The sequence below is a fragment of the Adiantum capillus-veneris genome, chromosome 15 (genome assembly GCF_014529385.1).
Source record: "Adiantum capillus-veneris isolate H3 chromosome 15, ASM1452938v2, whole genome shotgun sequence".
Classification (NCBI taxonomy): domain Eukaryota; kingdom Viridiplantae; phylum Streptophyta; class Polypodiopsida; order Polypodiales; family Pteridaceae; genus Adiantum; species Adiantum capillus-veneris.
Genome location: NC_140945.1, coordinates 150,975,332 through 150,986,374, shown reverse-complemented (window position 1 = coordinate 150,986,374; position 11,043 = coordinate 150,975,332).

Here is an 11,043-nt window from a genome sequence, read left to right as displayed (position 1 = left end):
TGCACAAAAGACACGCCTAACTGTTTGCCATGATTCTCTCTCACACTCACACTCATGAGAATCATTATCTTTCATGTTTCTTCATAGCCTTTTCTCCCTTGAAATCTTAGAGCCCTAGGAAAGCCATGAGAGCCCCTTTGCCCCCCCACCATGCACACACTCAATTACACCTTGGGAACTTCACATGCACATGTTTGCTCAACTTCCACTTTCTTGTAGCCTAGATGGTGCTCCCATACAAAGCCTTTTCTACCAAAACTTTTGCAATCCACCCGCTGTCCAGGAAAAAATCATTCCTCCAAACATACAAAATTCCCTTTCTTGAATTTTCCAAGAGGAAATTTAAAAAATTAGGTCTATTTTTTGGGTTTTTACACTAATTTTCTCTATTTTGGGACGGAATTTCTCCTTTTCCCCTTGCCTTCAACCGGCATTTTTGAAATTGAAAACGGCAAGATATTAAGCTGAGACACATTGTTCCCGAACATTGAATCCACCCCACCTTTTACTCCCTTTATTAACAACGATGATCATCAACAAAAAACCGGTAGAGTTTTTTTTTGCCTCTATTGCAACATCGTGTTAGGCCAACATCCATCAGGAAGATGTGGAGCTCATACAGGACTTGCTCAAATGCGCCCTAGCACGCACACATTTTGGGGAACTCTGTGCATGCCTTGAAGCTACACATTGTAAACAACAGGCTCTTTTATGCATTGCATGAGGCTATATTCATGCTCCAAAATAGGAAGCATATAAACACAACTTTATAACCACAATTTGCACTTTTTGGTAATTTTGTGCTCACATTCTCACTTGGGAAAAAACAAGCAAAAGTTTTCAAATGGGCTGGTCACTTGGCAAAAGGCAACTTTAGAACAGGAAAAAAAAAGGAATAATATATCCTATTTATTTTTTTCCATCATTAACAGCATGGAGAGCATGAAGATTAAGGGCCACTTTAGGTCAATGTGCAGAGAATAAATACCCACTTTTCTGGCATTTAAACATGAAAAAGTAGAAAGATGACTTCGTCGGGCATAGAGGGGATGCGTAACTCATAAAACACGAATCCTTTGCGGAAGCACGTCCTAACCATTACCTATAGAAAAAAGGGGGCAAGTTTATTTTTGAACAAAAAGGAAAATAAATTGTATAGTGGCAATCATTATTTTGATGACATAATTCTTTATTTCTTGTAAGCTATCAAGCTTGCTTTACTGAAATGGGCCATATTTAATTGAACATAATTAGTCCTTGTTTATTAGTAATCTCTATGTTGGCTCTCAATTTTGAATTTTAAATTTTGTTATGGATAGAAGATTATACACTTTTGTGGAAAGTGGTAAGGTTCCAGAATTATCATAAAAATTATGCACTAGGGTTGATGGAAGGGAATTTTACAAAAGGCCATTACATTGATAATATCTTTATTCAAGCACTTCTTGCACAAAGCTAACCTTTATTGGGAGATGTTAATAAAAGAATCTTGTTAGTCCATCTCATTTTTCAAAAAGTCCTAACATTTGATATTTCCATAAAAAGGTAACAATTTTTAACTTCTTATGTCCTTTTCAAAAATAAAGAAAATGCTAACATTTACTCTAAATTTGCAAAGAGGTCGCAATTTGCCTAGTACTCGGGGAAGTCACTATATAGAGATCCTGTATAGCACATGGTTCAAAAGGTGTTTCAGAAACCTCTTGTCTTACATTTTTTGAGGTATATAAAGGCCTCTTATGTACTACTTTTCTTGATAAAAAAACCCCTTTATGTATCAAAATTTTCACTTTTTTCAATTTTAAACACTCTTCGGTATGCATATCTTTTATAAATTTATAAGAGAAATTAACCCTTTCTATTGATCGCACGTGATACATATTTTTGAGTGAACCCCCCCGAGCTCTAGTACTACTCTCTATATTAAACATCTCTAGCTTGATTAGAATCTGTCATTTTAAAAATCGTTGTATTTGCACACATTATATACAAATATCTTCCACAAGGTTAGCGCTATCGAGGATGCAAATTATAATCTTTGCGAAGGTAGGCTCCATAGCATATTGCATGAAAACCAATAACATGAATGGGCAACCGATGTTGTCATTGAGCAATTTTCGATGGGAGTCAATCATTTCTGTGAAATATTAGTAAGCTTAATTTGCTAGCTTCTCCTTTAATGTAGTACTAGGACTAGGATTGAGAGAATAGAAAAGTAATTCAAGGTCTTCAGTATAAGGTCATCCTAACTATTCTTGTATTGAGGGTTGCTTTTTGACGGACATTTTACTCAATTTTAACGGGTGAAAATGTGAGCTGTCCTTCAAAAAATACACCTAAATGCGTGAAAAAAACAAAAGCTTGCAAATTTGAATGACCCTCAAAAATCAATCGTGATTGAATGATGCATTGTTTAGTGGCTTTAGTAAGTTATTGTCTAAGATTTCAAAAGATTCACGAGAAAATAAAAGATTGCGTGGTACCAAAATAATGAAAATGTTCACCTCTTTACACTCTCTCTCTCTCTCTCTCTCTCTCTCTCTCTCTATAGCTCTCTCTCGTCTGCTGTCTACTACAAAGGTGGTGGACTATACGGAACGTTCAAAATCAGTGTATGTGCATGCAATTGTGTCGCTGTGTGTCGCGAGAGAGAGAGAGAGAGAGAGAGAGAGAGAGAGAGACCGCGATGATGAGCGGGAGGAGTACTGCATGCAGGCGGGGGCTCATCAACGTCGTGGGTGGAGAGAGAGAGAGAGAGAGAGAGAGAGAGAGAGAGAGACGTTGGTTACGACTCACGAGTCACGAGTGAATTCAAGGGCCGATGCATAGCCGCACATTACTACACTCACTCTCCGATGGAGACTCATCAGAGCGTTGCATCCATCTCTCTCTCTCTCTCTCTCTCTCTCTCTCTCGTCCTGCAGGTACGTCATTAACGGAGGGTAAGAAAGGGATACCTCGGTGGTTTATACTCTTATCTCAAAGACGTAGCCTCCTATCCACACCGTACCTTCAAGGCCCAAGTGCTCTACTTTCTGCTCAACTTTATTTCAATTGGCGGAATCCACTTCAAGAAACTCGAATCCACTTCAAGAAACTCTTGTGTGGGTGCCAACCAAGAAAATCAAGTCCCGACTACTTTGAAAATAGGGAGAGGAAACCCTAGAGGTTAGCGATGGCGTAGCTTCATCATCTCTGCACCCGCCTACCACCTAGTGAGATGACCATGCCTGTCATCTCACCCGCCCTCAACCCCGACGCGAGAACACCCAACATCTGGACTTTGAGAGGCCTACCGCACCATACCCTGGTGCATCCTAACTCTATGGCCGCCCACGCAGGTGGATTAAACGACTTCCACCTACTTGGCAACCCGCATTTCAACCACTTGGGGCCCTTTCAATGCAACGACGAGCACCTGCTGCATGAAACTCTAAGCAAGCTCCAAGCTGCGAGTCAGTCAAGACAAGATGCCGGTTTCTTCACTCAGTCCCCCTCTGCCAATTCACCAGCAGGGATACATCTTGGGGCCCCTGAAGGCGCTCCCATTGCACCCGCCTCTAGTGTTGCCGTTGAGTCTCAACCAGGAGGAAGCAAAGGCCATCATGCGGGAGGCGCTGGCAAAACTACAGACGGTAAGCCTCTGGTCATACTACCTGCTATTCAAATTCGCAAAACTCAGAATGATCTAGAAAGTCGAGCCATCATAGGTCTGCTAGCAAGACCTCGGCCCACAGCCGAAGTGCTGAGAGGGTGGATAAGGAGTCAGCTAGGGTCGATAGGGACGGACGTTGAGACCATCCAGGCCTTGCCCAAAAACCAATACGTCTTTGTTTTCATGACCGCAGACATGGCCTTTAGGGTGTTAAGCTCAGGGCAGTGGCTTCTACATTCCTCCCCTCTCTGCCTGTTCAAATGGCACAAGGAGTAAAACGTTGAGAGAGATTCCCTATCACACTTCCCAGTGTGGGTCGAGTTTCCTAACCTGCCTCTGCACTTCCACAACCACTTGAAGATGATAGGGTCACAACTAGGTAAGGTACTAGGAGGACGCCCACGGGGAGATTACATCCCCTCCTGGCACCCACAAGCCCTGATAGAGATTACCTCTCCAGATGGTCCACAGTGGGATGTCAAGCCCCCTGCAGCTACCCAATAAGAAGTCTTTGAAGTCCAAAGCTTTAAGATTTGTTTGGCTAGTTACACTCTGAATGGCTCTTAGTAATCCCCCATTAGCTTTACAATTGAACCAAAGGTGTAAGTTGTCTTCCACAGCTTTATGACATCTGGTGCAAACACCATTAGTTACTCCTGCTTTGAGTGCTCTGCTTCTAGTCCAGATGCCATTATGGATGATTAGCCACATGAGGGGTGGGTGTTTTATCTCCAAAGGAAATGCCCAAAGACATTTAAACCTGTAGGTCCATTGCTTCCTACTCCAGCCAATCTTTTAAGTTTTGTTAAGTCTTTTCTTTATGTCTTCTTCTACTCCTGACTTAGGGTAGAATTGCTTGTATACATCTTCAGACAGCTTGCCTATCCTATTTGCTGCTTGGTTAGCTCTGTGGGGGACATTGAGTTGTCCTAGCTTCGAATTAGTTGTCTCCAGACACCACTTGGCAAGGGAGATTGGGATTGAGAATTGAAAGTGAAGCTATCTGTCAGTCTTCAGTTTGCTCTGGTGGAGGATATCTTCCCAGTATCTAATGCTTGTTTTATGACATTTGTGAGCTTTTCTGCAAGGTAGTACATAGGATTTTCCTGCAAAAAAACCAAACCATATAGAATCTTGAAGAAAAATGGATTGGTTAGAGTAGAAATCTGTTGAGGGTTTCCATTGTGCTTTGACTATATTCTAGGTCAGCCACATTCTGCATACCAGCTTGGATCCTACTGTATGCATATTGATAGTTGACAGCAGGATCTCCCTGAGGTGAAAGTTTGACCAAGATTTGTAGTTTGCACATCTAAATTTATGAATATCCCTTTTGATAAGTGCAGCCCAGTAATCCTTTGAGTCTGAAGCTCTGTAGATCCACTTGGCTGCAAGCTTGGTGGATAGTCTCTCAAGGTTAAGTAGTCCAAGCCCCCCTTTATCTTTTGGGAGACAACAGATTTCCCATGAAACTTTGGGAAGCCTTTTGTGAGCATTATCACCTCCCCACAAAAAGTTCCTTGCCATAGAAAAGATTTGGTTAATCTGGTACTTAGCTGGGACCAGCAAGACAAAAAGTAAATGAGTGAGGGCAAGAGATAGTGATTTAAAATAAAACTCTGGATGAAATGGAGGAGTGAGCATGCTGCCATTTCCACAGCTTTTGTTTGAATTTATCAATGACCCATTCCCATCTCTGTGCAAAAGAAACTTTAAATCCCATTGGAATGCCAAGCAGCCTGAAGATTTCTCCATTCTTGAGTTCTTGGCAGCCAGAGGTAGTAACTACCTGAGGAATTTGTCCATTAGAGATTCTGTACCCTGTTTTGTTATGATTAATCAATGAGCCACTAGCTTTGCAGAATGTGTCCAAACACTGCCAGAACTGTGTGTTGATGCACTGTCATTAGCAATTATGGAGTTGGTGTCATCTGCAAACTGTTGTAGCACAAGATCTCTATCCATCCCTCGGATCTTCAAACCCTGCATTGTTCCTTTGTCTAGTGCATCTTTCACTAACCATCCAAGAGAGTCAGAGCATATAGCATACAGTAGAGGAGCTATAGGGCAGCCTTGCTGATAGACCTCTTTAAAGTGAAAATCTGAGATAAATCTCCATTAATAGCAATTCTTGCACAGGCATTTTGTAAGGACATGGATCCTATGGGCAAGGCCACTGGCACGGCCGGACAGTGTGTACGCAAGGGGGAGGCTATAAGATAGCACGGTTGGGTGGAGACTAGCATACGCATTACCACTGCCCTTTCACTGGTATCTGAGCTATTTTTGGGAGGAGGCTTGCATGTGCGTGCGACACCCTACTTCTCTCCCACGTTTCGCAGACAGAGACGTCTCCGCTGTGCAGCAAAAAGAAGGCAGACACAGTTTCCTGTGCGAGCAACGCGTGGAAAGACAACGACAATCGACCACGGCCGCCCTACCTATGCCCTCCACAGCGCACGACCAAGACAGGCGACCAAGGCAAACTCGACGACACCGAGGCTCCGAAGGCTACGCACATAGGAAGGCTCGCTTAACCCTTACATGAAGGAGGGTTGAACCCACCCCATGAGGGTAAGAGGCCGACACTTTACCATCAAGCTATTGGCCCTTGTTGTGTATAAGAAGGAAAGATAGTCTACTTGTGTTGAAAGGAAGACTAGAAGGAAAGGGAAAGCTTCAAACTTCATGGAAGTAGCTTTACCCTTCCTTTTCACTTCTTTGAGGAAGGCAAGTTTTCCTCCAAAAATTCTTTTTTCCTCAAGGAGGTAGCTTCAAAATGAAAAAAAGCCTTCACTAAAACGACGAGTTTTTGTGAAGAATCATCAACGGTGTTCTTACAAGAAACGACAAGTGAAGCGCTCAACTTCCCACAAGGCGAGGTTCACATGCAATGCAAATCGCGGAGCATACAAAACACAAAGACTTCAATTTCTCAAGGTACAAGTTGTCATGTATTTTTCTCTTTTTGCATTAGTGTGTGTTTACCATGGCTAGTGAGGATTTTCCACCTACACACATGTTTGATTTTGAGCACGTAGATCAAAATCAGGGCACCACGGGTGCTGTTGACACTAATATGCATGATGATGATGATCTAGGAGATCATGGGCTTGTAGATATGGATTCTTTCAAGACTTTGGAACATCGCCAAAACGTACTTGAAGGAAACCTCTTTGCACTCAATGTAAATGTTACCAATCTTACAGAGTTACTTGTGAAATTTATGAATTCACAGACAACTCAAGGAGCCACAAGTGGCACGGTTCAAGGGAACCAAGCTCGCACGACTCAAGGAGTCCAAGAGACAAGTCCTGCAGAAGATGCAAAAGGTAGCAATGCATTACTTAAGAATATCACCATTCCTGAGTTTCACGGGGAAGAGCGTGATCGCAACAAGGATGCAGTCAATACATTCTTACACAAATGGAGTGATATTCATAGATTGAGACACACCCCGGATATAAAGACGGCTATGGAAACAAGTCTATCTCTTAACACTAGAATGGTAACCTAACAGGACATAAAAGTGTCCTTTCAGGGTTTTGGGAAAAAATTCCAAAACCATAGTAGATCCACTCATTTGAAAAATCCTTTCATGAGCTTATAGTTCAATAACTATTACATATGGAAAAAATGAGAAACTTGTAATTTTTCTCATCCCTTGGTCACTACAAGCCTCCAAAGTTGATGAACCGGTGCATTTTGCCCAAAACAGCAATTTCTTACGGTTGATTGCATATAAATAAGAGTGGAGATTTTTGTAGGACATAAGATAAAATGCCCCGTTAGCTTCAATGGGTTGGTGACCAAACCATATGGTTGCTTTTACCTCACTAATTTTTTTTTGGGAAAAAAAAAAGGTACAAAAAGTTGCATTTTTGCCATTCTGCAGACCTATCATCAAAGTTTCTATAGTCACGCTCAATACAGATACTATATACATGTTTTCTTAGTTCCCTTTGGGCCTCTGGATTCAAAAGGATCCATGGAGCATGTCAAAAGGATACTGGATCTCTTACACTTGGAACCTTGGGGCAATGATAAAGTGCTAAATACAGCAAACATGAAAAAACTGGGATTAGCATTATGACCTCTAGAAACCCATAGAAACTACTCAATATATAGCCAAGTTTGTAGTCTATGATTAGATATGGTCACTACCTACAAAATACACACAATTGGCCTAAGAAACTAGCAATATTGAGAAAGTTATACTTGCTACTCTAAAATGTATCGTATTCTTCAGCAATCAAAAAACTCAGCCATCATCATATACTATGCTATATAGCATATTAGGTCCTCCAAAACTCAAGGAAGATTAGCTTTATGTTATACATTACACTTACACAATCAAAATTGAATTTGGATATCAAGAAAGCCACCAAAAAAATCATAAAAGTGCTAATTTTGGCCAAAAAATAGGATTATGCAATTCTTGTAAATTGGTCATAACTTTCAATTTTAACACTTAGCTCTCCCTACAAGCATCAAAACATGTTGAGAACTATGAAGTCCTAACCTCTAGCCATCTAAACCTCATAAACATGAAGTTTAGAGTGGTATAGTTGCCAAAAATTGAAAAAAAGCCAAAAACAGGACCCGTTTTTTCACACAGTTTAGGTTCAAAAGTGTTGTGCAAGAGTAAGGTTAATGGTGAGATCGATACTCAAAAAAAAATGCTAAGTTTTTTTCAACTCATAAGGCAACTTTGTGGATATATAGCACCTAGAAATTCATTTTCATACTCTTCAAATAATTCAAGCAAAATGGTCACTTGACAGGACACAAAAGTGTCCAAGGACATAAAAGTGTCCTGTTACCATTCTAGTGTTAAAGGCAAGGCCTATAAGTGGTGGATGACATTTCCAATAGATGCTCGTCCTCCGTCTTGGACTACGTTTCAAGCTTCTTTCTCCAAAGAGTTTTTGGACTCCAATGACGAAGATAAGAATTGGTTAGCATGGGATGCATGCCACATGTCTGGCCTCTCTCTCACACAGTACCTTTCAAAGTATCGGGAAATCATATTAAAACTAGAAGGTCTAGATGAATTCCAAAAGATACGGGGTTTTAATAAGGGCCTTGACAAAGACTATTGTCTTCATGTCAAGACCCAACATCCAAAAACTTTGGAAGAAGCCATTAGTCATGCACAAAGATATGATGATGACCAAGAGAGGAAAGGAAATGTTCCCTACTCTAAGAATACTTTTGCTAAGAGCAATGCGGCTATGAGCCAATGGCGAGGTAGATCTCCCATACGTTCCAAGAAGAACAAAAGACAATCTACCTCTCCACGCCCACAAGAGGCTAAGAAGCCTAAGCAATCATGAGATACTCCGCGTGGGTCTCTCAGCACTGCTGATTTTGAGTGTGCAAAGAAACACAATTTGTGTTTTAGATGTCTTTAGGACCAACATAACAAGAAAGATTGTCCTCTTTTGCAAGGCAAAGAAAAGGCCATGCACACGGTGCAACGTCTCACATTAGATTCATCTCCTAAATATTGTGCTGTAGAGGTTCTTTGTAACATTTAATGGCCTAATAACTTGTGTGTAGCGGAAATGAGCATGAACATAGTGGGCATTTCATTAGAATAGATTCCTAATGAGAATTACAAGAGTGCTTGGGTGGAGAGAGCAACAAAATCATAACACCTAGTTAGATAGCATCAACAATACTTTCAAAAGAGAGAGAAATTAAGCTATTGACAACAGTTGAGGACCGGATTTTCATGGAGCCGGTCCCCCCTCCAAAAGGCTTTGTATTATGGTTTCTCCCATCAAGAGAGACATTGTACAATACAATTCTTTGTGTTCCTTCAAGACTAGCTAGTGCAATGAAGATGAAATCTTCATGCACTAAGAAAAACACTTAGTAAACACAACTTTAATTATCCCCGTTCTCAGACCCAAGACCTCACACACCTTCGAAGATGGTGAGAGCTAGCAGGGTATGAGAGTAGATTGAGAGGAAGAAGGAGTACCTTACGAGAAAGATGTACATCTCGTCACATAATCACTCATATTAGCATAGCTTAGCTTAGTAATTAGCTTGGTAGAGGAGATGAGCATGCATCGAAGCTTGGCTCTTGGTTGGATTTGCATCCACAAGCCAAGAGTGTGTCGATGTAGGCTTCTATCTCACAAGCTTGGAGTAGGTGATGAGTTCTCCATTAAAGCTTGGGAAGAGATAGTCTTCTCTTTCTTCACACATGAAATTGTGTGAGTGTGTGTGATAATGCCTTGCAAAAATCAGCCCCCTCTCTCTCTTGGGCGAGCCCTCTTGCCATTTGCTCTTGCTGAGCCCTCATTGGCTCTCCCCAAGTCAAGCCAATGACTATTAAGCAGCATAAGTGATAGCCTTCTGACATGTGTCCCCCTTTCCCCTTTTGTGAGAGCTTTAGGTAATTAAATAATTAAACTAAACTCTCATTGGACCCCTTTGCCTCTTGGCCAATAGGAATCAGGCAAGCCATTGGGCTCCTGAATGCTCATTGGACCCCTTGGGAGACTGCCCAATAGTCTTCTAGGAGAATTAATTCTCATTGGTTTCTTTTATTAAATGTTTTTAAATTAATTAAACTAGATTTACTCTAGCTTAATTCTCATTGGTCCGCTTCAAGGGTCATCCAATAGAAACTGGGCACACCTTGTGGGCATCTGGCCTAGGGAGCTGACATGTGTCCCTCATTCCCTTTGTGTAAAGGGAACCTGTGTGTGTGTGTGTGTGACTTTCTCTCTCATCCCCTAGAAGAAGGGCTCGCCCCCTCCCATGTAGGGATATGCATTGACTTTGGAGAGCACACAAAGCATCCAATTCACCCTAAGCTTTAACCCTTTGGACACAACCTTTGAATTTTGGAACCTTAGCATTTTGGAAGTCTTAATGGGCTGAACCTTAGGGTCTTTTTAGCCCATTGTTGCACATGGCTCTTTTGCAGATGGCCCCCCCTTTGGATCCCTATTTTCCCTCCTTTGGATCCCTACTGTGGCCGGTCTGCTAGCTTAACCAATATTCTAGCCTTTTCTCCCCTTGCACTTTCCCACATGAAATGATCAGTTTAATATGAGAAATCATTTAGGAGAATTAGATATTGATTATTATGACATTACCTTTCTCTTGAAATCATAGTCGTCCTCGACTATGGTGTAGAGAAGATAAAGCATATTTATGAGTCCTTTTCTTAGCGGGTAGAGGATCCCTATGTTACCCTACGACATCATTCCACAATGGATGACTAGTCCATTTGGCGCTTGAGAGCGTGAGGTTGCCGCAAGCATGTCTGCACATTAGTCCTATCAGTCTTCCATAGTAGAGTGACAAGCTCTACTTGGTGTTTGGGAGACGTTGTCTCCACAAACTTGATCTAACCATGCATACTA